This window comes from Triticum urartu, chromosome 2A, assembly GCF_056163025.1.
Source record: "Triticum urartu cultivar PI428250 chromosome 2A, HENAU_Tu73, whole genome shotgun sequence".
NCBI classification, from domain to species: Eukaryota; Viridiplantae; Streptophyta; class Magnoliopsida; order Poales; family Poaceae; genus Triticum; species Triticum urartu.
The window spans coordinates 644648821-644675234 of NC_141874.1; the positions used below are offsets into that span (position 1 = coordinate 644648821).

At 46.0% G+C, this 26414-nt stretch overlaps 1 long non-coding RNA gene across 1 annotated transcript; it reads right to left on the minus strand.

Annotated features, from left to right (window-relative positions):
- Positions 1-2178: 2178 nt before the first annotated feature.
- LOC147986380 (uncharacterized) lies at positions 2179-6546 on the minus strand. The gene is made up of 2 exons (XR_015617251.1): positions 5823-6546; positions 2179-2523 (listed from the first exon to the last, which is right to left on the minus strand). It is a non-coding gene; the product is annotated as an uncharacterized LOC147986380 (long non-coding RNA).
- Between the last annotated feature and the right edge of the window lie 19868 nt (positions 6547-26414).

Sequence of the window (26414 nt, forward strand, 5' to 3'; positions counted from 1 at the left end):
CATATCGTAGTGGTGCTTAGGCGAAGCCCTGCGTCGGTAGCATCATCATCACCGTCATCACGCTGTCATGCTGACGTAAATCTCCCTCGAAGCTCTGCTGGATCGGAGTTCGTGGGACGTCACCGAGCTGAACGTGTGCTGAACTCGGAGGTGCTGTAGGTTCGGTACTTGGATCAGTCGGATCGTGAATACGTACGACTACATCAACCACGTTCTCATAACGCTTCCGCTTACGGTCTACGAGGGTACGTGGAAGACACTTTCCCCTCTCGTTGCTATGCATCACCATGATCTTGCGTGTGCGTAGGAAATTTTTGAAATTACTACGTTCCCCAACACCAACCACCACTCAATAGGGGACATCAATGCATGTTGAGCCTACAACCATCACATGAGTTCAACAAATCAAGGGAAGACTCCTCTGTCAGCAGTCCCACCTAAACCAGCTAAGCAGAAAAAGATTGTTAAGTTTTCCAAGGGCACAAAGGGGGAACAAGGCACAAAAGGTGTGGGGTTCAAACACGAGACAAAACAACGTGTCATAGCCATTGATGCAGGAGTGCCAAGTTCAGCTAGATTGCTGCCAACTGAGGCTGGAAAGATGCCAACTTCAGATACTACTGTGCCAATGAAGTGTCAATTAGAAGTGGGGTCACAGTCAAAACTACCTCTGTTGTTCAGGAAGCCACTACCGCAACTGCAAGCCCCAAGGTGCCAACTCATAGAGATATTGTTGTTCAGGAAGCCACTACCGCAACTGCAAGCCCCAAGGTGCCAAATCATAGAGATACTAGATGACCCACAAGTATAGGGGATCAATTGTAGCTCTTTTCGATAAGTAAGAGTGTCGAACCGAACGAGGAGCAGAAGGAAATGATAAGTGGTTTTCAGCAAGGTAATGTCTACAAGTGCTAAAATTGTAAGTAAGAGAGTAGTTTAATAGCAAGATATTTTGTTACGAGCAAGTAATGATAATAGTAACAAAAGTGCAGCAAGGTAGCCCAATCCTTTTGAGGCAAAGGACATGCCAAAATGGTCTCTTATAATAAGCAACGCGTTCTTGAGCGTACACGGGAATTTCATCTAGTCACTTTCATCATGTTGATTCAATTCATGTTCGCTACTTTGATAATTTGATATGTGGGTGGACCGATGCTTAGGTGTTGTTCTTACTTGAACAAACCTCATACTTATAATTAACCCCCTCGCAAGCATCCGCAACTACGAGAAAAGTATTAAGGATAAATCCTAACCATAGCATTAAACTTTTGGATCCAATCGGCCCCTTATAGAATAGCGCATAAACTAGGGTTTAAGATTCTGTCACTCTCGCAACCCATCATCTAATAACTACTCCACAATGCATTCCCTTAGGCCCAAATATGGTGAAGTGTCATGTAGTCGACGTTCACATGACAGCACTAAGGGAATCACAACATACATACTATCAAAATATCAAACACACACTACTGCAGGATGCTGCTAACGCGACACTACGACCAGAGACCCTTCGATGAAACTGTCTGTGATGCAATAATCGCAAACGCTGGTGTAAAAAACCGTCAAAAAGGTGCAAAATGTTTGCAATGATGGATGCATCAAACACGGTTTAGATTTTAATTGCGTGTGCGATGTAGGGCATACGGTTTAGTTTAATGAACTATTTGCGATGAGGAAGAAGAACAGAAATGGGCAACCGGATGAAGTCGTGTGATATGTACGGCATACAGTTCACTCAGATTAACTGTTTGTGATGAGGCAGAACAATAGAGACAGGAAGCTACATAAAGGTGTGTGCGATTTAGGGCATATGCTTCAGAAGGATTAACTGTTTGCGATTTGGCAACAGAACAGAAATGGTCATCCATATTAAAGTGTCTGCGATTGATCACATACACGGATGAACTGTTTGCGATTAGCCACAACAAATAGAAACAGTTACACAGATCAACATGTGTGCGCTAGACGGGCACACATTCTAATTAAAATAAGCGTGCGTGATGGTAATAACGAGCGTGCATAGTTCTTGGAACAAGACGTGTGCTGACATTGCCTATTGCGGTGCACCCTATGATGCTAACGCCACGTACGCAGCCGAGAAAGCGTGCCCACGTTTCTCCTTCCGGGAATAGTGCCGCACTTCGAACCGTCAATAAATTTTGAGCCTGCGCCCCGTCACATTCCAAATTACTGCCACGCTATATTTAATTGCAAACCTGTTCACACCGATCAAAACCTAAATGGTTTCACACTTAGGAGCGTATTAGTACTCGTTTATAAATACTACTACTCCAAGATGACTGCACATTCCTCCTCAACTCCTCATCCACAAAAACAAACAAGTCATTCATCATCTTTCCCTTGCGTCTGCCATGGCCAACGTGAGTTCTGGGTTGAGAGATTGACACTAGGGAGAGGCAAGCTTGGAAGCGGAAGCACGAGAGGTGTGTAGAATAGGTGGCCTGACGTAGTTTTTCCAGGTCCAAATTTCCAGCTGCCGAAATTCTCCCTCTTTGTGTGTACCTTGCATATTATGAGGGAAAAGGCATTAGAATTACTCCAGAAAGCATTATTATCCATAAAAACATCATAAATAACAGTAGGAAAACATGATGCAAAATGGACGTATCAACTCCCCCAAGCTTAGACCTCGCTTGTCCTCAAGCAAAAATCGAAATCGAAAAACATGTCCACATGCTTAGAGAGAGAGAGAGGTGTCGATAAAAACAAAATACGAACATAGAAGCATCATGCAGATTATTATAACAGCAACAAATTTAAACATAAAACTCTTATCATAGAACTTTTATCATAGACTTCTCATGAATAAGTAACAATTCATCAAACTATCAAAGTACAAAGCATAAACTCTATTAGAAACCAACAAACTATGTTCTCAATCAACTTTGCAACTATAATTCATCATCTTTTCAGGAAGGGTCGCGTATCAGAGTGTGACGCCCCCGATTCAATCGTACACTTACCATACATGCAAATGTGTATGATCAATATCAAGGACTCGCGGGAAGATATCACAACACAACTCTAGACACAAATTAAAATAATACAAGCTTTATATTACAAGCCAAGGGCCTCGAGGGCTCGAATACATAAGCTCGAATGCACAAGAGTCAGCGGAAGCAATAATATCTGAGTATAGACATAAGTTAAACAAGTTGCCTTAAGAAGGCTAGCACAAAAGTAGCAACGATCGAAAAGGCAAGGCCTCTTGCCTGGGACCTCCTAACTACTCCTCGAAGTCGAACTTCGCGTAGAATCATCCTCGGGTTCCTCTGGCTCCTGGACTCCATCATATGATCGCAATAACCAGGAAAAGGGGAAAAAGAAGTAGCAAAGCAACCGTGAGTACTCATCCAAAGTACTCGCAAGCAAGTATCTACAGTACATATGCATCGATATCAATGAAAAGGGTAGTATCTGTGGGCTGAACTGCAGAATGCCAGAATAAGAGGGGGGTAGCTAGTCCTATCGAAGACTATGCTTCTGGCAGCCTCCATCTTGAAGCAGTAGAAGAGAGTAGATGGTAAGTTCACCAAGTATCATCGTATAACATAATCCTACTCGACGATCCTCTCCTCGCCGCCCTGTTAGAGAGCGATCACCGGGTTGTATCTGGCACTTGAAAGGGTGTGTTTTATTAAGTATCCGGTTCTAGTTGTCATAAGGTCAAGGTACAACTCTGGGTCGTCCTGTTACCGAGGATCACGACTATTAAAATAAATAAACTTCCCTGCAGGGGTGCACCACATTACCTAACACGCTCGATCCCCTTTGACTGGACACACTTTCCTAGGTCATGCCCGACCTCGGAAGATCAACACGTCGCAGCCCCACCTAGGCACAACAGAGGCCAGCATGCTGGTCTAAATCCTATGCGCGCAGGGATCTGGTCCCATCGCCCATTGCACACCTGCACGTTGCGTACACGGCCGGTAAGCAGACCTAGCCTCCCTAATACAAGAGCAGGCATTCCAGTCCAATCCGGCGCGCGCCGCTTAGTCGCTGACGTCAAGTAGGCTTCAGCTGATACCACGACGTCAAGTGCCCATAACTGTTCCCGCGTAGTTGGTTAGTGCGTATAGGCCAGTGCCCAAACTCAGATCAAATACCAAGATCTCATTAAGCGTGTTAATTGATGTAACCGCGGACGCCGACCAGGGCTAGGCCCACCTCTCGCCTAGGTGGCCTCAACCTGCCCTATCGCCCCGCAACAAAGAAACCATCAGGCGGCTATCGGGAACCCAGGCCCATCACTACCTGGATGGAACCACCTGCCCCTTCAGCCCCCCTCTCCGAATCATCAACATAAGTATGTAATAGTATAGTATATACCCGTGATCCCCTCCCGAGTGATCACGACCCAGTAGTATAGCATGGCAGACGGTCAAGAGTGTGAGGGCACTTATGATAAACTAGCATCCTATACTAAGCATTAGGATTGCAGGTAAAGGTAACAACAGAAGTAATAAGGACATGCTATGCAGCAGAATAGGTTCATCCGAAAGCAGTAACAACTACACTACTCTAATGCAAGCAGTAGAGGGAAAGAGTAGGCGATATCGGGATGAACAAGTGGGGGGGGGGCTTGCCTGGTTGCTCTGGCAAGAAGGAGGGGTCATCGTCGATGTAGTCGATCGTAGGGGTACCGACAGCGGTCTCAGGGTCTACCGGGAAGAAGTAACGGAGGGGGAACACAATAAATAACAGAGCAATCAAAGCATCACAAAGCATCACATGGCAATACGCGGTGCTAGGGGTGACCTAACGCGGTACTAGTTGATACTGGCGAAGGGGGAAAACATCCGGACAAATGAAACGGAGGGGACAGTTGCAGGTTCTCTATGCTAGGGACGTGTGACGGACGAACAGATAGCGTATTCAAATTCTTCATATTTTTTTGATAATTTTTCATATATAAAACTTTTCCATCCGAGTTACGGATTAATTTCTATGATTTTTCAAAGTTTTAACTTTTTCAGGAAATTTCTGGGATTAAACTTAAGTCAAAAATATACATGAAAATGCTACGTGCACCCGGTCCAATGCACCCGGCAATGCACCAGAGGCTGACAGTGGGGCCAGGTCAATGGCCCGGTCAGCAGTTGACTGGTCAATTTGACTAGTCAAAGGGGTCTAGTGGGACCCATCTATCAATGACTAGGCTAGTCCACTCAGCAGTTTGACTTAGTCAAACTGGAAAGGGGGTCCACCTGTCATTGGCTGATATTTAACAGAGTTTTATTAGCTAGTTTAATTAACAGTGAAGGCCCACATGTCATCTATACATAGACTAACCTAGCCACTAATCCTTTTCTAATCTAAATAGGGGACTAGCCCCAACGACCATGGCCCAAGCCGGCTACTAGTGTGCTTGGGCACGCACATGCGAGAGTGCATGGCGGCCTCAGCCAACAGTGACAGCAGCTTGTAGTAGCAGCAGCACGGCTGCAAAGCAGAGTAGCGGCAAGCAAAAGCGCGGCTGCAAAGCAGAGCAGCGACAGCTAGCAAAGTAGAGCAGCAACAGCAGTACGCATGTGGACACAGTGACATCGCAGCAGTACGCTCACGGAAGGTAGCAGGCACGCGGGTTGTGCGCGGGGCGTGGCCGACTTCAGTGACAGCGCAGCGGCGAGGCAACGCGCAGGGCACGGGTGGACAGCAGGGGCGCGAAGCGGTAGCAGGCGACTTCAGGCGGCACACACACACGTATGTATGCGTACGCACGAGCTCGGATGTGCTCGGGGACGGCAAACGGCGACGAATCGAGGCGAAGTAAAGGGGGATCCGGAGGAGAAGCTCACCACGGATCCATTGGCATGCTCGGGGAGGGTCGGGGTGGACCGGAGAGGCGGTGGTGATGGCAAGACGGCGACAACCGGACGAAGAAGACGAAGACTGCGCCGGCTACGCAGCTCCCCGCCTCGTTCCAATGCCCTGAACGGACGCGGTAGAGCGCGGCGAACCTCCCGGATGTGCTCCCGTACACCGGAGAGGCCGGTGGACGCGTCAACGATGGCGAGGCAGTGGTGACCGCGTGAGCTTGCGAGCTCAAAATCGAGCCAAAGGAGAGGGGGGACGATGGGGATCGAGGGGGGACTGAACGAGGGCGAGCTAGGGTTTCTAGGGGACGCCTTAGTAGGCCGAGGGAGGGTGCGGATGGCCGGCATGTGGCCCTGGCGCCATGGATGGCCGGCACGCATGGCTCTGCCTCTCCTATGCGAGAGGTAGGGGAAAAGGCCGGCCAGCTGGGCTGAGCCTGGTACAGTGTTAATACTGGGCTTACGTGAACAGGGGGATCTCTCCTTTTCTTTTCTTTTTCTTTAACTTTTTTCTATTTTCCAATTTAGCTATTGTTTTTCTAAATAGTTTAGTGATCAAATGAATTTTTTTAATTATGAAACTTTGCACAAAAATGATATGAAATATTCTAGGGTTGCACAAAAAGTAATGAGGGCATTCACAATTTATTTAATTTTCGGTTTGAATTTAAATGTGTTGAACAGGTGCCGCTGGGTCTGTTTTAAATACTTTAGGGGCATTTTAACAACTCAAATAATGTTTGTTTCTACATGTAAATTATATAGTGATCATTTTCAAACCAACAAACATTTTTTGTTTTATCATTTAAAGAAATATTATTTTGACTTGACATTTAAATTTGAATTTGACTTTGATTTTTATTAAGTGGCAACGTGCATAGTAATCATGATGACATGGCCACCATTAGGGCGGATTACTGTAGCATGATTCTCGGGGTGTTACAGATCTCCTCCACTACAAAAAATCTCGTCCCGAGATTTAAGATGGGGAGTAAGGGGAAAGGGTTTTGGTTACGAAATTCTAACGAGTCTTCTCGGCCTTGGTTTCTCTTCTCGAAGAGGTCGATCCATTACATTGACATCTTCATTTCTCTGTTTCAGGTCATGATGATGAAATCAACATCCTTTCTTCGGGATCTCCATCGTACTTACGGAAAATATGAGGGTGAAAACTCGTGAAGGACAGAGCTCAACACATGTTATGTACCTAGGAGCTATCTCAGTGAACGAGGCATAGAGGCATCTCTCGAGTTGAAATTCAAGAAAGTCATTGAGAGCAAGGTATGATAGTGCAACAAGAAGTTTCAAACAGATAGACAATCGTTCGGCGTCTGAACCAAAGTGTGCAAGGGGTCCAGAGCAACGAGAATAAGTATTGCGTCTGATACCAGAATAGTTCACTAGGAGGGTGGCCCATGAATTACCTACGGAATCAAGCGCGAAGAATAACCTTGGCAACAAGGGTGTACATGAGAGTCAGGTTTTGATCCCGTGGAACTGTGGGTTATGGGCCCATCATGTGGGTTAAAAATAGGAAGGGCGATGATATTTTGCACAATCATGATAACAAGATATGTCAGAGGATAGCCCGTCAGTTATGTTGGCAACACGTTGGTACCAAGGGCAAGGGATGAAGAGAACCATTTTCCTGCTCGTTGAACGAGGCGGGCCAATATGCAAAGTTCTCATCCATCGGTGGCTACTGGAATGTCATCAACAATAGGAACAGGGTCTTGCTGACATAATTGTACACCGAGGTGTTTACATAAGCAGGAGAATATTACTGCTTAGATCATATAGATCACAAGAAACGTTAAACCAACCAATGGAAAGGAAAATATGATTATCAGATTAAACAGAACAATGGAAATGAAAATGTGTTTAAACACATATTTCAAGGGTATATCCTTCCCAAGGACAAGCAGAGCATGATATCCATGACATGAAATAATGTAGAAAACTCTTTAGGTAGGGGAGATAATTTTCATGACATTACCCATACAACGGTGTTTGGATAATTGAGCAGGAAACATTTTAGCATTCGGCTTCAAATGTTCTTGTTGAAAATCGGAGTACCATAGACATGCTTCGAGATAGCATTGACATGGTCAACAGGTGAAGATCACACTTTGGAAACACAAAGGATCCATCAGGAATAACTTGTAGAATAAGTCTTACAATTTCCTCATGGAAGAATGGATAACCTTGCTGAAAAGGAATCTATAACAATAGGGCCTTCGGCCAGGTGTGCTAGGCACGACATCACCTTACTGGGTCACATAAAGACCAATGTTATAACTCTTGGAAATATGTTCCAACCATCATATCTGACCGAGATTCAGATCTGATTGGTGTTAGGATAACTCAGATTCAGGATGCTTGAGAAGAAAGGTGCAACACAAATTGTCGAGATGACATTGTAATATTCTCGGGAATTGAACTATGGAAGTGAGTTCCGAAACAAGAGTTCATCATCAAACCAAGGAGAGGATGAAATGGTGGCTGATGGACTCAGCGATAATTCATCGAGATTTCCAAAAAGACGGATTTCCACAATTATGTGAATAAGGAGATAACATTGGTTAGATCAAATGATATAATGATGTATGCTCGAGGAGAACATCCACAAGTAAACATTGGTTGAAAGGTGCATCCGAAATATGGGCTTAGGTAGCATGATCAATGTTAGAATGGTGATTCGATAACCAAAACACAAAGAATGAAACTATCGGCCATTGACTTCAGAACAATAGGGTTGCTAGAAGTTTTGAAGTCACACATCATAGTTCAATTGCCGGTATTCCGGTTAGAAACAACATGGGGACCAATAAAAGAATGGTGATGGTGATAAGTATCACTTGTATAAGAATTCTTAAGAGGTGGTGAAATTCTCACGACATTCTTAACATAAAAGATGGTAATACTCCAAGGTAAAGAAGAACAAATGTTGGATAGCAAGGATCTCATGGTATAACACAAAACATGAACAAGTTTGTGTTGAACGGAAGGCAATAAAGTGGTCGATGATAACACAAATCATCGAGGGCAAGGATGGTATTTCTTATCATGAATTCAATTGATATCCTGGAGGAGCTCAGAATGCTAATGATGATAATGACAAATTTTGACGAGAGGCTCCACGAAGAAGCAATTGCACATCGGCTGCATCAAGCAACAGGACTAATGCACCGAAATATTATTCGCAGCACGGATACGACACCAACTCGGAATCAAGCTTGTTGTTTGAGGTGAAACGATAAGACAAGGAAGATCGACGTAAGCTTAGCTCATCGTCGAAAGTGGTTCTCCGGGAATAAGGACCAGGTAGCACAGTTAAAATCATCACGATAATGATATAGCCAATCAGGCTAGGGATGACATGATCGGGTACAAACTCGTAAGTAAAGAAGATTACTTAGAGTTGTTGAACCGTAATACGGACTCAGTTCAGTTATCAGTGTCCTTGAGTGTTTAAAATCTCGGAGCCCGTGAAAATTGGAATCAGTGAGGATGTAGTACTTGATGAAGAACTCATAAGAGGTTATGCATTTCCGTGATAATCTCAAGATACCAGGGGGTAATACTCAACGACAGATCAAAGTAGAGGTTGGGCTGGGGTATTGCTCTACAGAAGACAAGTGCTTAAACTTGCATGAGAAATGGCATTTTAACAACTCAAATAATGTTTGTTTCTACATGTAAATTATATAGTGATCATTTTCAACCCAACGAACATTTTTTGTTTTACCGTCTAAATAAATATTATTTTGACCTGACATTTAAATTTGAATTTGACTTTGATGTTTATTAAGTGGCAACGTGCATAGTAATCATGATGACATGGCCACCATTAGGGGGGATTACTATAGCATGATTCTCGGGTGTCACATGGATCCTTTAGGCAATTCCACATACTCAACCATCATTTAGTATTCTATGATTGCTAACACTCACCGCATACACATGAGCAAAACGTTTCAACCGGACACATAGAAAGATAAGGGCTTATAGTTCCGCCTCCCAACGTATTCAGCTCAAGGGTGATGTCAACAATAATAACTTATGCCACCCATATTCAACTGGACATATGTGCCTAGATCTTTCCTCACCACATGATGCTTGTTAAAGGAGAAAAATAAAAAGGAATAGAGAGAAAAACTTTGAAACTTGCATAAAAGTAAAGACATAAAAGTTGAAGATAGGCCCTTCGTAGAGGGAAGTAGAGGTTGCCATGCGCTTATTTGTTTGTATGCTCAACCCCTTAGTGCAAAAGAGCGCCACGTTGTATTGCCCCTTGTAATGGCAACCTTTATTATGCAGTCTGTCGCTTTTATTCTTCACCATCACAAGTTTGTACAACGCTCAATTTTCTCTTACACTAAATGATCTCACACTTTTACAAGCAATTTTTATTGCCTTATTGCACCGACGACAACTTAGAAGGATTTGACTCAATCCTTATGTAGGCATGGTGGACACTTGAAAATAAGATTTGGGTTTAATGGTTTTTGGATGCACAAGTAGTATCTCTACTTAGTGCAGAGTTTTTGGCTAGCAAAGATAGGGGGAAAGCACCACATGTTTAAGGATCTATGAAAATATAACTTCTATTTGAATATGAACAAACATAAATCATTAAGTTGTCTTCCTTGTCCAACGTCAACAATTTTGGCATATAATATTTTGATGGGGGCTCATAATCACAAAAGATTTCCAGGATAGTGTATTTATATGTGAATCTTCTCTTCCCTTATTAATTCTTTCATGAGTTGCATCATTGACCAATGCTATGTTTATCAATCTCTAACAAAATTTTCTACTTATAATTTTCCTTATGTGGTGTCATCACCTACCATAAGATTAGCATATGATCTTTTTCATTTATTTCATTTCTTTTTATTGGAACATGAAAGTAAAGAAAGCAAAAACTCAAACTAAACTTTATTATATATCTCGCTCACGATTACAAGGATAGATCACTAAGCAAACTCTCGAATAGAAAGGATCGAACTAACTTTTATTCATCTAAAGCAAAAGATAATTATGGATCGAACTAAGATAACTAAGGCAAAAAGATAGTGGGGTGATATGATACCGGGGCACCTCCCCCAAGCTTGGCGGAAGCCAAGGGGAGTGCCCATACCCGATACTCAATTTTCTTTTGGTGATGAATAAAATGCTGGTGATGAAGTAGAGGCGATCTTGTACAATACAACTGTGAGTAGCTCCCTCAGGCCTTGAATCTCCCAAAGAGCCTGATGGAGTAGCACAATATTTTTCTTCACTTCAGCCATTATGTGTTTATTTTCCAGACCCCAGGGGTTTGTTCCTGCATCACTTTCTCTTGGACAAACTATGTCCCAATTGGACGGTATGTGCACACGAGGAGTATTCTCGAACCCATAACTATGAATCAAATTTTGAAAATTGTTATGATGTAACCTGTGTAAAGGCCTCCTTGGTGGGAGTTCTTCATGCACTTTGGGGCTCTCTCGAGTGTTTATGATCTCATAGCTTGATGAGGATTAGGACGAGTGGAGGTGCCAGCCAAGGCGCCTCTCTCGGAAGCCGGAGGGTGAACCCCAAAATAATTTTCTTCTCCTTCCTCCATGGCAACCTCTTCAGCTTCCTCTCTCCTTAGATCCTCCTGAACCAACTCTACATCTTCTCCTTCATTGCCGGAAGGTGAGGAAGACATGATGCTGGCCTAACAGATTTGACCAAAAACAACAAGAAAAGAGAACAGAATATTTCTCCGCGATACAATGGTCAATAGGTTCGGGGGGTATATAAAGATTTTTTTATCTTGGGGAACAAGCAAGCTGTAGAAAAACGGAGTCCGGAAGGTACCCGAGGTGGGCGCAACCCACCTAGGCACGCCAGGAAAGCCAGGCGTGCCTTGGTGTCTTGTGCCCACCAGGGTGCACTTCCTGGTAGTTTCTTATTTTCCTAATTTTTGTTATATTCCAAAACTGACAGCAAATATTTTTGCGGATTTTTCGGAGATTGTTTACTTACCGTATCACGTACCTCCTCTTTTTAATGATTCTGGATTGTTCCGGAAGGACTCTTTTATGTGTTCTTCCGGTGTCATAGTTTGGATAATATTACTTAAAACATTAATGGGCGTACCTAAGATATAATATTTTATTCGTTGCCCATTAACAACCTTCGGGTTAGTACCTTTGGCATTATTTATTTTGATAGCTCCAGACCGATAAACCTCCTCGATAACATAGGGTCCTTCCCATTTGGAGAGGAGTTTTCCTGCAAAGAATCTGAAACGAGAGTTGTACAAAAGAACATATTCTCCAACCTTAAACTCACGCTTTTGGATTCTTTTATCATGCCATCTTTTAACTTTTTCTTTAAATAACTTGGCATTTTCATAAGCTTGGGTTCTCCATTCATCTAATGAGCTAATATCAATTAACTTATTTTCACCGGCAAGTTCAAAATCATAGTTGAGTTCTTTAATTTCCCTATATGCTTTATGTTCTAACTCAAGAGGAAAATGACAAGCTTTTCCATAAACCATTTTATAGGGAGACATACCCATAGGATTTTTATGTGTTGTTCTGTAAGCCCAAAGTGCATCATCTAATTTCTTAGACCAATTCTTCCGGGACCTATTGACAATATTTTGCAAAATTAATTTTATTTCTCTATTGCTAAGTTCAACTTGACCACTAGACTGAAAATGATAGGGTGATGCAATTCTATGGTTAACATCATACTTGGCAAGCATTTTACGAAAAGTACCATGAATAAAGTGTGAACCACCATTAGTCATTAAATATCTAGGGACTCCAAACCTTGGGAAAATAACTTCCTTAAGCATTTTAATAGAGTTGTTGTGATCAACACTACTAGTTGGAATAACTTCAACCCACTTAGTAACATAATCAACAGCAACCAAAATATGTGTATACCCATTAGATGAAGGAAAAGGTCCCATGTAATCAAATCCCCAAACATCAAATGGTTCGACATCAAGTGAATAATTCATAGGCATTTCTTCCCGCTTACTGATATTACCTATTCTTTGACATTCATCACAAGATAAGACGAACTTACGGGCATCCTTGAAGAGAGTAGGCCAATAAAATCCAGATTGCAATACCTTATGAGCAGTTCTGTCTCCAACATGATGCCCTCCATAAGATTGTCTCCAACATGATGCCCTCCATAAGATTCGGAGTGACATTTCCGTAGGATTTGTCCTTGTTCATGCTTAGGTACACAACATCTAATAACACCATCTACTCCTTTTTATAAAGATGTGGGTCATCCCAAAAGTAATGTCTTAAATCATAGAAGAATTTTTTTCTTTCGTTGGTATGTAAATCTAGGTGGTAAATATTTAGCAACAATGTAATTAGCATAATCAACATACCAAGGAGTATTATGAGGAACATTTATTGCAGCTAACTGCTCATCAGGAAAACTATCATCAATAGGTCGTGGGTCATCAGGAAAATTTTCAAGCCTAGATAAATTATCAGCTACGGGGTTCTCTGCTCCTTTTCTATCAGTGATATGTAAATCAAATTCTTATACCAAGAGTACCCATCAAATAAGTATAGGTTTAGCATCTTTCTTTTCCATAAGATATTTAATAGCAGCATGGTCGGTGTGAATAATTACTTTTGAATCAACAATGTAAGATCTAAATTATCACAAGCAAACATCCTTTTGCAAAAGATTTGTAAGAGGCCTAGAAATTTTAGAAAATTCTTTGATAAATATCCTATAGAAACCAGCATGACCTAGGAAACTACGAATACCTTTGATATCTTTAGGACATGGCATTTTCTCAATTGCATCAACCTTAGCTTTGTCCACTTCAATACCTCTTTCAGAAGTTTTATGACCCAAGACAATACCTTCATTAACCATAAAGTGGCACTTCTCCCAATTCAAGACAAGATTTGTTTGCTCGCATCTATGCAAAACTCGATCAAGATTGCTTAAACAATCATCAAAAGACTTCCCATAAACGGAGAAGTCATCCATGAAAACCTCAACAATCTTTTCACAGAAGTCAGAGAATATAGCAGTCATACATCTTTGAAAGGTAGTAGGTGCATTGCATAAACCAAAAGGCATACGTCTATAAGCATAAGTTCCAAAGGGACAAGTAAACATAGTATTTTCTTGATCAGGTTGAGAAACATGTATTTGTGAAAAACCAGAGTATCCATCAAGGAAGCAAAAATGTGTGTTCTTAGATAATCTTTCTAGCATTTGATCAATAAAAGGCAGAGGGTAACTATATTTTCTAGTTGCTTTGTTTAATTTTCTAAAATAAATTACCATTCTATAGCCTGTAACAATTCTTCGCGAAATAAGTTCATTCTTATCATTAGGAACAACCGTGATACCTCCTTTATTAGGGACACAATGAACATGACTTACCCATCTACTATCAGCTATATGATAGATCATACCTGCTTCCAGAAGTTTTAATATTTCCATTCTTACCACTTCTTTCATCTTCGGATTTAACTGACATTGGTGATCAACAACGGGTTTAGCATCAGGTTCCATATTAATCTTGTGCTGACATAGAGTGGGACTAATGCCCTTTAAATCATCAAGAGTATATCCAATAGCAGCTCGGTGCTTCCTTAAAACTTTCAGTAATCTTTCTTCTTCATGTTCTGAAAGGTTAGCACTAATAATAGCAGGATATATCTTCTTTTCATCAAGATAAGCATATTTCAAAGTGTCTGGCAATTGTTTTAATTCAAACACAGGATCACCTTTAGGTGGAGGAGGACCTCCTAGAGTTTCAATAGGCAAATTGTGTTTAAGCAGAGGACGTTGTTCAAAGAAAACCTTATCTATTTCATTTCTTTCATGCATATGTAAATCATTTTCATGATCTAGTAGATATTGTTCTAGAGGATCAGTAGGAGGCATAACAATAGAAGCAATACCAATTAGTTCATCCTTACTAGGAAATTCTTCTTCATGAAGCTTTCTACTAAACTTGGAAAAATTAAACTCATGAGACTCATCACCAAAGCTAACACCAACAATTTGTTTCTCACAATCAATTTTAGTATTAATGGTGTTCAAGAAAGGTCTACCAAATATAATGGGACAAAAGCCATCTTGTGGGGAACCAAGAATAAGAAAATCAGTAGGGCATTTTATTTTCCCACACAAGACTTCAACATCTCTAACAATCCCAATTGGTGATATAGTCTCTATTAGCAAGTTTAATAGTAACATCAATGTCTTCTATCTCTGCGGGTGCTATGTCATTCATAATTTCTTGATATAAGGTATAGGGAATATCACTCATGCTAGCACCTATGTAACATAAACCATGATAACAGTGATCTCCTATTTTAACTGAGATAACGGGCATGCCAACAACGGGTCTATGATTATCCGTTCTATCGGGTTTGACCATTCTAGTAGCTTCATTACAGAAGTAAATAACATGCCCATCTACATTTTCATCCAAGAGATCTTTAACCATAGCAACACTAGGTTCTACTTTGATTTGTTCATCAGGTTTAGGTGTTCTAATATAACTTTTGTTTACCACAGTTGAAACTTTAGCATGTTCATTTATCCTAATAGGGAAATATGGTGTCTCAATATAAGCAGTAGGAACAACTGGATCAACATTATAAAGTATAGTTTCCTCTTTAGCTAGTACCGTTTCTTTAATTTCGTCTTTAATAGGTGGGTGATATTTAAACCACTTCTCTTTAGGGAGATCAACATGAGTAGCAAATGATTCACAAAATGAGGCTACTATCTCAGAGTCAAGTCCATATTTAGTGCTGAACTTTTGAAAAGCATCGGTATTCATAAAAGATTTAACACAATCATATTTAAGCTCAATACATGACTCTTTACCTTCATCGAGTTCCCAATCTTCAGAGTTGCGCTTAGTTCTTTCCAAAAGATCCCACCAGAATTCAATAGTCTTCTTCATAAAAGAACCAGTACAAGAAGTATCGAGCATGGATTGATCATCATGAGAAAGCCGGGCATAAAAATTCCGAATAATAATTTCTCTTGAAAGCTCATGGTTGGGGCATGAATATAACATTGACTTAAGCCTCCCCCAAGCTAGAGCGGTACTTTCTCCTTCATGAGGCCAAAAATTATATATGTAATTCCGATCACGATGAACTAGATGCATATGCTATTTTTTGGTGAAATTCCAATTTCAATCGATTCCAATTCCAAGATCCAATAACATCGCATAGCCTATACCATGCCAACGCTTTTCCCTTCAAAGATAAAGGGGAAACCTTCTTCTTAACTTCTTCTTCGGGTAAACCTGCAAGCTTAAACAATCCACAAATTTGTTCCACATATATTAAGTGCATATCAGGATGTTCGGTTCCATCTCCTGCATAAGGATTAGCTAGCAGTTGTTCTATCACACCCGAAGGAATTTCATATTCAATATTTTCAATAGGTGCAGTAGGTTGAGGGGTAGCTAATTGTGGTTCTGGTCGAGGTGAAGATACCCCGAACAAACCCCTCAAAGGATTGTTTTCCATAGTAACAAGTAACAATAAATTTCAGCACACTATATAAATGTTTCCTTACCAATTTCCACTTACCAAGGCGCTTCACTCCCAGGCAATGGCGCCAGAAAATAGCCTTGATGACCCACAAGTATAGGGGATTGCTACCTCTTAAGCTTGTGTTGGTTTTTCCCTTGAAGAGGAAAGGGTGATGCAGCAAAGTAGAGTAAGTATTTCCCTCAGTTTTGAGAACCAAGGTATCAATCCAGTAGGAGACAACGCGACAAGCCACCGAATACCTGCACAAACAAACACCAACTTGCACCCAACGCGATAAAGGGGTTGTCAATCCCTTCACGGTTATTTGCAAAGTGAGATCCGCTAGAGATGGATAAATGGTAAAGTAATATTTTTTGGTATTTTTGGTTATGGAACGGAAAGTAAGAGATTGGAAAGAAACTAAATTGGAAACTAAAATTATAGACCAAAAACTTATATGATGGAAAATAGACCCGGGGGCCATAGGTTTCACTAGAGGCTTCTCTCAAGATAGAAATTATTACGGTGGGTGAACAAATTACTATCAAGCAATGGATAGAAAAGCGCAAAGTTATGATGATATCTAAGGCAATGATCATGAATATAGGCATCATGTCCGTGTCAAGTAGACCGAAACGATTATGCATCTGCTACTATTACTCCACACATCGACTGCTATCCAGCATGCATCTAGAGTATTAAGTTCATAAAGAATGGAGTAACGCCTTAAGCAAGATGACATGATGTAGAGGAATTAACTCAAACAATATGATGAAAACCCCATCTTTTTATACTCGATGGCAACAATAAAATACGTGTAGGTTCCCCTTCTGTCACTAGGATCGAGCACCGCAAGATTGAACCCAAATCTAAGCACTTCTCCCATTGCAAGAAAAACCAATCTAGTTGGCCAAACCAAATCGATAGTTCGAAGAGACTTGCTAAGATATCAAATCATGCATATAAGAATTCAGAGGAGATTCAAATAATATTCATAGATAAGCTGATCATAAATCCACAATTCATCGGATCTCGGCAAACACACCACAAAAGATTATTACATCGAATAGATCTCCAAGTACATCAAGGAGAACATGGTATTGAGAATCAAAGAGAGAGAAGAAGCCATCTAGCTACTAGCCATGGACCCGTAGGTCTGTGGTGAACTACTCACGCTTCATCGGAGAGGCAATAGTGTTGATGTAGAAGCCCTTCGTGGTCAAATCCCCCTCCGGCAGGATGTTGGAAAAGGCCCCTAGATGGGATCTCATGGGTATAAAAGGTTGCGGTAGAGGAAAAGTGGTTTCGTCGCTCCCCTGGAATTTTTCGAGGCATATGAGAATATATAGGAGGAAGATCTAGGTCAGGGGGTCACCGAGGGGCCCACAAGGTTGGAGGGCGCGCCCTACCCCCCTGGGCGCACCCTCCACCCTTGTGGCCGCCTCATGGCTCTTATGACTTGCACTCCAAGTCTCCTGGGTGTCTTCTGGTCTAAGAAAAATCATCACGAAAGTTTTATTCCGTTTGGACTCCGTTTGGTATTCCTTTTCTGCGAAACTCTAAAACAAGGAAAAAAAACAGAAACTAACACTGGGCTCTAGGTTAATAGGTTAGTCCCAAAAATCATATAAAATAACATATTAATACATATGAAACATCCAAAACAGATAATATAATAGCATGGAACAATCAAAAATTATAGATACGTTTGAGACGTATTAGGGATCAATTGTAGCTCTTTTCAATAACTAAGAGTGCCGAACCCAACGAGGAGCAGAAGGAAATGACAAGTGGTTTTCTGCAAGGTAATGTGTGCAAGTGCTAAAATTGTAAGTAACAGAGTATTTTGATAGCAAGATATTTTGTAACCGGCAAGTAATGATAATAGTAACAAAAGTGCAGTAAGGTAGCCCAATCCTTTTGAGGCAAAGGACAGGCCAAAATGGTCTCTTATAAGCAAAGCATTCTTGAGGGTACATAGGAATTTCATCTAGTCACTTTCATCATGTCGATTCGATTCGTGTTCGCTGCTTTTGTCGGTGTACTAGAGTAGGGGTACCCTAGTATCCCGAACTTGTGCACGGGCAGTCGCAGCATCCCGCGGCAAGGCTTGCCGGGTGACTGCCAAGGTCCTCCGTGGTTCCTTTGGAGCCATCCAAGAACAAAGTATCCAAGTCAAGGAGACAAGACCTCGGCAAGAGGAGCTTGCCGGGAAGGCCAACAAAGACATCTCAAGACCCCGACAAGAGGAGCTTGCCGGGAAGGCCTACCAAGGCACTTCAAGGAACTTGCCACGGCGCGCCATCCGTCCCGGCAAAGCCCGGTGAGCGACAAGCTCCCGGACGCGACAAGACAACGACCACGGCAAGGCGCTTGCCGCGGCAAGCCACCTCTCCGTGCCCGCGCTCCAGCACATCCACCAACGTATCGCTCTGGGGCCCTTCCGGGCGTACATGGCGGGAGGCTGTGCAGCTAGCGGCGTGCAGTGGCAAGCGGCGCTGACAAGTTTGCCATCGTGGCGAGCGGTGGCGTCCCTGACGGTCCCTTTTACACTGTTTAGGCGACGCAGACGGGCATTTAAGGCCCTTGTCCCCTGCCGTCAGGGTTAGGTATGATACACTGTAGCAGGTAGCTGTACCTACCGCAGCACCTTTCCCTTTTTACCCTTTGCCTCCGTTGCCACCTGTTGGTGACCCCTTGAGCATATAAAAGGAGGCCCATGTGCAACGTGGAGGGGGGTTCGAAAAACACTCACGCTCGGTCTCGCTAGCTGCTGGTGTGTACTGTAGCACTCCGCGCTCCCGAGCAAGAAATCAATACAAACCACAAAGCAGGAGTAGGGTTTTACGCATCCGTGTGGCCCGAACCTGGGTAAATCGCTCGTGTGCTTCGCCTCGATCCGCTCTTTGCACGACCTCCACCCCCGCCGAACCGAAAGGGACTCGGCCCGCCGGTCCCATAGGTGTTCGTGGATCAGTCCCCCGACATCCTTGGCGCGCCAGGTAGGGGGCGTCGAGGTTGTGTGAACCAGATCCAGCGTTCACGCGAGCTAGATCCTCATCATCTTCATCGACATGCCGCCGAAGAAGAAGGTTTCGGAGGCGGCTGCCCCGTCCGCCCCGCTACCACCGGAGCAAACGGCTGGTGGGGCAGACGCCGGCGGAAGGACGGGCGTCGACGAGGGAGCTCACGGTGCTGCCAGGTCCAAGGACAAGGCTGCGCTGCCCATCGGCGGCGTAGCCGGCTCCCACAACGACCGGGCGCACTCCAAGACCTCGGCGTCCGTACATGCACCGCGCCCATCTCATGAGGCGCGGGACCGGCAGTGTCATGGTGCTCATGGTACCATGCGTTTGCTGGACCAAGATCGAGCTGGCGGGTCTCGGAGCGCTCAAGACCACCATGCATGTCAACATGCTGGCACGAGTGAGGCACGGTCGCCTGGACGGGATACTGCTCCTTCTAACATAGTTAGAAGTCCGAGCATATCCCGCTCCTCGCACCGTTCGCCACCACCACCCGCCACTGCAGCAGAAGCTTTGGCGCGAGCTCAACTGCTCCTAGACTACCCTCCAACGGCGGACAAGATCGATGACTGGAGGGCCACCATCTAGAGTCTCATCGGCTTCGCCAACGGCGACACTCAACGGCAGCCGAGAACGTCGCAGCCGCGGCAAGTCAGCCAGGCACGAGCCGGTGACGACAAGACCGGTGGGGGTGCAACTACTGTGCACTCTCCACCCCGAAGGCCAGGATCGCCGACTCGCCGGATCCACCTCGACAGCGACTCCACCGCGTCATCAGATCCACGAGCTCGCCGCGATCAGCGCCAAGTTCTTCATGAACGACAGCAAGAAGACGCTCGTACTCGTATTGAGCGCCGAAGAGAAGCGCGACGTCAATCAGACCAGCGCGCTGGGCCCTCTGTCGACATGCATGCGCCAGGGGAACCAGGCGACTTGCCGTACGTGGTAGGTTGCCCTGCGTTTACTCGTGAGCTGCGGCAAGTCCAGTGGCCCAGCATGAAGAACTTCAAACCAGACGTACCAGAGAAGTACGACGGCAAGTCGCATCCGTCGGAGTTCCTCAGCATCTACACCATCGCGGTGCAGGCTGCCGGGGGGCGGGACGACAAGATCCTTGCCAACTACTTCCCGCTGGTGCTCAAGCCCAACGTCAGGTCCTGGCTCATGCACTTGCCAGACAACTCCATATCCTCCTGGGCAGACCTATGCCATCAGTTTGTTGGCGCCTTTACAGGCGGCCACAAACCTCATGGCCAAGAGAGTGACCTTCATCTGCTCGCCCAGAAGGAAGGAGAGCCCCTGCGCAAGTACATTCAGAGGTTCAGCCGTGTATAGCACAACATCCCAGATGTCCACCCTGCCGCGGTCATCAGTGCGTTCCATCAGAACGTGCGTAACCGCAGGATGCGGGAGGAGATGGCGATGTGCAAGATCAGAGATGTCAGTGAGCTGTATGCCCTGGCCGACAAGTGTGCACGTGCTGAGGAAGGGAGGAAACTCCCCGGAGAGAATGCAGGAGCAGAAGGATCTGACAGTGAGGATGCTGCCCCGGCAAAGAAAGACCGGCGGCGGAACAGGAAGAAGAAAGGCAAAGAGGTGCTAGTCGTTGAGCAGTCCGGCAACGAAGGTGGCGCCAAGAAGGCCAAAGTTGGTAGCTCCGGCAAAGAGGTTGCCGCATGCACCAACTGTCAGGCTGTGGCGGTCGCCGACAAGCAGGACGGCACCGACAAGCAGTACTGCAAGATTCACCGCACCAAGGGCCATGACCTCCAGAGCTGCAAGAAGGTCGAGCAGCTTGTCCAGCAACAAAAGGTTGAGTACGAGCAACGAGACAAGGAGAGAGCCCAAGGAGGCGCTGGAGAATCTGGCAAGAAGCGCGCTGGCCGGGGAGGACGCCGCGGCAAGGCCAAGCAGCGGCAAGGAGACAGACCTCCCCGCGACCGCGACAAGGATGAAGACGACGATGACGATGAAGACATGGATGATGTTGAGACCAGTGAGCAGGAGTTCCAGAAAGCCACAGAGGTCTTGTGCGTTGACGGTGGTGCTTCTCTGCATACTTCACACCGCCAACTCAAGCAGTGGGTGCGGGAAGTCAATGCAGCAGAACCACCCGTCGAATCGCGCAAGCTTCTGAAATGGTCCAGCACGCCTATCATCTTTGATATTGAGGACCAACCTGATCGCACAACTGCGGTCGGATGCTTGCCGATGTTGGTTTCACCAACTATCTGCAACCTCAAGGTCACTAAGATGTTAGTTGACGGCGGGGCCGGCTTGAACTTGATCTCCTCCGCTGTACTCCAGAAACTCCAGATCCCTGACAGCGAGCTTGAAGAGACCGGCACATTCCAAGGAATCAACCCGGGAAGGAGCAAGCCAAAGGGGAAGGTCACTTTGCTAGTAACGTTTGGCAGCGAGCTGAACTTCAGGACTGAGAGGGTCACTTTTGATGTTGCCGATATTCCATTGCCTTACAATGGGATACTTGGCTGTCCAGCACTCGCCAAGTTCATGGCAGCCTCTCACTACGCATACAACATGCTGAAGATGCCAGGCCTGATAAGCGTCATCTCTGTCCCTGGCGACAAGAAGGATGCTATTATCTGCACCGACAAGATCTACCGGGAAGCGGCAGCCGCAGCAGACCGCAAGTCACTTGCCGTTGAAGCTCCTGGGGGGAAGAAGACCAAGTCCGGCAAGAGCTCTGATGCCCACTCCGGCAAGCGCACCTCTTCGGAGTGCTGCGCTGCCGTCGAGGACGCACCATCGAGCTCCACCGGCAAGTGTAAGAAGACAATGGCAGCTCCGCCAGAGACGAAGAAGGTGTCCGCCAAGGAGGACGGCACTGGTGGTACCTTCACCATCAGTGCCACTCTCGACCCTAAATAGGAAAGAGCGCTCATTGCTTTCCTGCGGGCGAATGACGACGTCTTTGCGTGGCAACCGTCTGACATCCCCGGTGTTCCCAGGAAAGTAATTGAGCACCACCTTGCCGTTTGTCCTCATGCGCGGCCCGTCAAGCAGAAGGTCAGGAAGCAAGCAGTGGAGCGCCAAGAATTCATTGCAGAAGAGATCAAGAAGCTGGAAGCAGCAGGCCTTGTCAGAGGAGTGCTCCATCCTACGTGGTTGGCCAATCCTGTAGTCGTGCGCAAGGCAAACGGGAAATGGAGACTTTGTATCGATTTTACGGATGTTAACAAAGCTTGTCTCAAAGACCCATTTCCTTTGCCGCGCATTGACCAGATTGTTGACTCCACAGCCGGATGTGATTTGCTTTCATTTCTTGACGCATACTCAGGATACCATCAGATCTTCATGGCAGAAGAGGATGAGGAGAAGACCGCATTTATTACTCCATGTGGCACGTACTGTTTCATACGGATGCCTTTCAGATTAAAAAATGCTGGTTCAACATTTGCAAGAGTAGTCCATGTCGCTCTTGAGCCACAAATACACAGAAATGTGGAAGCCTACATGGATGACATAGTGGTCAAGAGCAAAGACAAGGCAACTCTGATCCAAGATTTAGACGAGACCTTTGCAAATCTACGCAAGATCAGCCTCAAGCTCAACCCAGAGAAGTGTGTGTTTGGAGTCCCCTCCGGCAAGCTTCTCGGGTTCTTCGTGTCTCAGCGGGGAATCGAAGCCAATCCCGAGAAAATCAAGGCCATCGAGCAGATTGAAGCACCAAAGCGCGTCATGGATGTACAAAGACTTGCCGATTGCGTGGCTGCTCTCAGTAGGTTTATCTCTAGGTCTGCTGAGCGCGCCCTGCCGTTTTTCAAATTATTGAAAAAGGCAGGTCCAATGAAATGGACTCCGGAAGCGGAGGCTGCGCTGCAAGACTTGAAGAGATACCTGTCCTCCCCTCCAATACTTGTCGCACCTAAGCCACAAGAGAAGTTGCTGCTGTATATAGCAGCAACCAATCAAGTGGTTAGTGCTGCGTTAGTAGCAGAGAGGGAGGCAGATGACGAGCCAGCAACCACGGAAGGCGCATCCAGCGACAAGCAAGGGACTTCCCCGGCAAGCTCTGGTCCCGACAAGGATGGATCTGCACAGATGCGCGAAGAGATACAGAAGAAAATGGTGCAGCGCCCAGTTTACTTTGTCAGTTCCCTTCTGCAGGGGGCTAGGTCAAGGTACTCTGGCATGCAGAAATTGCTTTTCGGCCTCCTCATGGCCTCGAGAAAGCTGCGCCATTACTTCCAAGCACATGAGATCACAGTTGTCACTCGCTTTCCGCTGAAGAGGATACTACAGAACCCAGAAGCGACAGGCAGGATTGTTGAATGGGCACTGGAACTGTCAAGCTTCGGCCTCAAGTTTGAGAGCACTTCAACTATCCAGAGCAGAGCATTGGCAGAATTTATAGCAGAATGGACGCCAACACCAGATGAAGAAATTCCAGAAACGAGCATCCCCGTCAAGGAAGCAGGCAAAGAGTGGCTGATGTACTTTGATGGTGCCTTTTCGCTGCAAGGAGCCGGCGCTGGCGTGCTGCTTGTCGCACCCGCCGGGGAGCACCTCAAGTACGTAGTCCAGATGCACTTTCCCAAGGAGAAAGCAACAAACAATACTGCAGAGTATGAAGGCTTGCTTGCCGGTCTCAGGATCGCGGCAGACCTTGGGATCAAGAAGCTCATTGTCAGGGGTGACTCACAGCTTGTCGTCCGCCAAGTAAACAAGAGTTATCAGAGTCCGTTGATGGAAGCTTACGTCGACGAAGTGAGAAAGCTAGAAGAGCACTTTGACGGCCTACAGATGGAGCATGTTCCAAGAGCTCAGAACGCCATTGCCGATGGCCTGTCAAAGTGCGCCGCACTTAAGTTACCTGTGGAATCAGGGATCTTTGTGCTCAAGCTGACTCAACCGTCCGTAACGCCATCAACTGGACAGAGCAAGAAGAGGAAGTTGATTTCTGGTGACTACTTGCCGGCAGAGCTTCCCAAAGCCGCCGCCAAGAAGGTCCCCAAAATCAACGCCAAGAGCGCTGAGGAGCAGTCTGCTCCGGCAAGCCCTAGGGTTTGTTCCGTTGAAGCAGAAGCTCCCGACAAGTTTTGCTCTGGCAAGCTTGCCGGGGAACGTCAAGCTCCGGTAGACCCGCAGGTTCTCGCCGTAGAAGCGGATGTTCCCACAGCAGCAGATTTGCCTTTAGTCCTTGTTGTCGAGCCACAAGCTCCAGCATGGGCGCAGCAGATTGTCCGTTTCCTTCAGACAGGAGAACTTCCCGAAGAGCAAGAAGAAGCAGAAAGAGTAGCCCGGCAGTCAAGTATGTACCAGTTTGTCGACAAGACACTGTACAGAAGAAGACTGAACGGTGTGAAATTGAAGTGTATTCACCGGGAAGACGGACAAGAGCTGTTGGCAGAGATACATGGAGGCATATGTGGTCACCACATTGGCGCGAGAGCACTTGTCGGCAAAGCATTCCGGCAAGGTTTCTTTTGGCCAACAGCCCTCCAGGATGCAACTGCACAAGTAACCAATTGTGAAGCGTGCCAGTTCCATTCCAAACAGATACACCAACCAGCTCAAGCTCTCCAGACGATCCCTTTATCCTGGCCATTTTCGGTCTGGGGGCTCGACATCCTCGGCCCCTTTCCCCGAGCAGTCGGGGAATTTGAGTACTTGTACGTTGCAATCGACAAGTTCACAAAGTGGCCGGAAGTGGAACCAGTGAGGAAGGTGACAGCACAGTCAGCAGTCAAGTTCTTCAAGTCGATTGTTTGCCGCTTCGGGATCCCTAACAGGGTAATCACCGACAACGGTACACAATTCACGAGCCGCACCTTCATGCAATATGTCCAAGATCTTGGCGCCAAGGTCTGCTTCGCTTCTGTTGCTCACCCGAGAAGCAACGGTCAAGCGGAGAGGGCAAATGCTGAAGTGCTGCGCGGGCTAAAGACCAGAACTTTCGACAGGCTGCACAAGTGCGGAAGAAACTGGATCGAGGAGCTGCCGGTGGCTCTTCAAGGAGCAGCGCGTCATCTTGTCGCAGCTGCTCTTGCTCGAGCTCATCATAAGCGAGCACTCGAGGTGACCCGTATACGAGTTCCGTGGGGAGAACTGCCTCTACTCCATAGACTAGAGCGAAAGGGCCTTGAGCGCCTCCAGATCAGCATCCGGCGGCAGGGTCCTGAGGACGTTGGTGAGGTTGAGGCCCGGATTGCGGAACGCCACCTTCACCAACACTTTCTGAAGAGCTCCCGCGCAGATCTTGCGCGACTCGTCGACCAGCTGCTTCAGGATCCTCTCCCGGAGTCGCTGGAGGGCCGTCGCCACGCCCTTGAAGAACAAGACGAGCTTGGCGCTGGGTTGGAGGTTCTCGTCGGAGGGATACCCGAGATCTCCCATCCCCAGCTGCGCCAGCTCCCTGTCAATATCTGTGGCGGCAACCACAAGACTCTCCGTCCAATGCTCCACAGTCTCCCTGAAGGCGTTTTGGGTGGCGGCAACACTCTCTAGCAGCGCCTTGTCGGCCTTGATTTCCTCCTTCAAGGCCGCCTCCTGCTTCTTGGCGCCGTCCAGCGTCTTGGTCAGAGTGGACAGCTTCAACACAAGATCTGCATTGGAGTCCCTGGCGGCGCTAAGCTCTTGGCCCTTCTCGGCGAGATCGGCCTCTAGCCGCGCCACCATCGTCTTCAGCTCTTTCTTGGCGGCCTCGGCGGCTGTGACAGCGTCCTCCGCTTGCTTGAGGGCTCCGCCAAGTCTTTCCTCACGCACGGCAAGCTCCTCCTCGTGGGCGTCAAGATTGACCTTCCGCTGCGCCAGCTCGCCCTCCTCCGCGGCTAGCTTCACAGCGGCAAGTCGCTGCCGCTCTTCGACTTCAGCCTTCTCGAGGAGGAAGGCCTTCTGCGCTTCAGCAAGCTACTCCCGCTCGTCCGCCAGGGACCGGAGGGCTTCCCGGTGGAAACCCCCGAGCTCTTCCGCGCGCTTTTCGATGTCTGCTCCCGCCTTCGCGACAAGCGCCTCGCGGGATTCCAGCTTGGCTTGCCGCGCGC